Genomic DNA, 2,208 nt, shown 5'->3' with positions numbered 1-2,208 from the left:
ACTCGGAGCATTCAGGATGCGAATGTTCCGATGCCTCTCCCCACCCACCCCGTTCGCGAGCGCGCGTTTTTTTTCATATTCGTTCGCAGCAAGTTGTTTTACACCTATTAGAATATTTTATTTTTTTATTTCCCATCTTGTGCAAGTTGATAAACGTGAGTAAATTTGGAAGACAGAAACTGTGTGGAAATCCGTCGTGTATATGTGTGCATGTATGTGTGTATGTGTGCTTGTGTGTGTATATCTTTGTGTGCTTGTGTGTATATCGTTGTGTGCTTGTGTGTATATCTTTGTGTGCTTGTGTGTATATCTTTGTGTTTCTACCGTCACCGCTTGACAACCGTTATCTGTTTGTTTACATTCATGCCACTGACTAGATCAGCAAAAGATACCGAGACAATAAGTACAAGATTTGAAAAAAGAAAAATATGAACAGGATTCAATTTGTTCTACTAAAGCTTTCAAGGCGGTGCCCCCAGCGGTAATCTTCAAGTTTAGGGTAGTAAAAAAAGTAAATAAAAATATACAAGGGAAATAACTTAACGTCTTACTAATATTATCCGTACTACTCTGAAACGTGTTTTTTTTTTTTAGCTGTTTATAAATAAATCATACACGTGATTGAATACCATAGTACCGGCTGAGAGATCGAAAATGCATCGTGGAAGACCGGCTGCACAACAACTTATTGTTCCTCAAAATGAAATCCTCACTCGTCAATTAATATTAGAAGAATATTGGAATATTAATGAATTATGCAGCAGTTCAAGACACAAAATGTTGGAATGGTGTGCGCGCCGTCGGCTTATTAGGAATAAGTTTACCGCCGAGGATTGTTTAGTACCATGCGGACTTGTTAAAAAAAAAACACGTGTGTGATTTATTTATAAACAGCTAAAAAAAAAAACAACACATTTCAGAGTATTACGGATAATACTAGTAAGACGTTAAGTTATTTCCCTTGTATATTTTTATTTACTTTTTTATCACCCTAAACTTGAAGATTACCGCCCCCCTCCCAGCATGACCAAGAGATATCTAATGTTCTATTTCTATAGGTTTCTTGCCAAGAAGAGATTTGACGGTAATTAAACCGCTTGTATGTAAATTAAAAACGGAGGAATGTAATTAACATGAGGAAGCATTGTTTCAGTTGAAGTAAATATGAATATTGGTATGGTGCTTGTTGGAATTGTATTGAGTTCTAGTCTTTGCTTTGCATTCTGATGCACAGTGTTATGTAACGCTATTGAATTAGCGGTGGTACTTCAAACGCAACGAGGTCTCTGTTTGTTGCAGTTCTGTGATTTCAATTAACCAATATACCTCCATAGGTAGTAACGTGAAGAACAGGGATTTGTAAGAATCGTAATGGTTTTACATTTGTGTTATTCATGAATAGTTGGTATACAGTAATGTATATTTCAGTCTTTGTGCTTCCATGCTACTGCATCAGATTTTGCCATCATATTATACATTATGCAATAACTGAGCTAATCTTAATATACTTAATGTACCGAATATCAACAATGTAATTAGGAAAATAATAATAGCGGGAGAAAAATACACCACCAGCTCAATAGCTAATAATATTTTGATATATTTCCACAAGTACGGCAGACAACTTAGAATATTTTTTTGGTTTTATTAGGCCTCTTGAATAAAACAGAAATGTCAAAGTATTTGCCGAAATAGTGATAACAAATTATTAATAAAATCTACATGTGAAAACTAGGATATTAGTTACTATAGTATTTCAGTGTCTCTGTTCTTAGAGAATATACAATTCCTTAGAGTGATATTAAGGTTAATGGAGGAAGCCTGAAGGACGATGGAGAGACAAGAGTATCGTGTGGTGATGTTCTTACACCACATATATTAAGTATTGTGTTGTTATTGATAACAGCAAATAGTCATTGTTATCGTAGCTGTTGTTGCTGTTGCTGCTGCTGTTGTAGTTTCACCCCCAGTGGTCGTCCTTGATTGAGCGGGCCTAGGATCAAAGCCTCCAAACCATGATCTTCTGGCTTATACGTGTCTGTATGTAGGGGCGGGTATATGCTTATATATGTGTATGTATGTATGCATGCATGTATGTATGTATGTATGCATGTATGTATATACATATATATATATAAAATATATGTATATATATATATATATATATACACATATATATATATATACATACATATATGTATATATATA

Source organism: Octopus bimaculoides, chromosome 6 (assembly GCF_001194135.2).
Source record: "Octopus bimaculoides isolate UCB-OBI-ISO-001 chromosome 6, ASM119413v2, whole genome shotgun sequence".
In the NCBI taxonomy this organism is placed as follows: domain Eukaryota; kingdom Metazoa; phylum Mollusca; class Cephalopoda; order Octopoda; family Octopodidae; genus Octopus; species Octopus bimaculoides.
The sequence above is the reverse complement of the archived record's forward strand: the minus strand, read 5'-3'. Positions refer to the sequence as shown.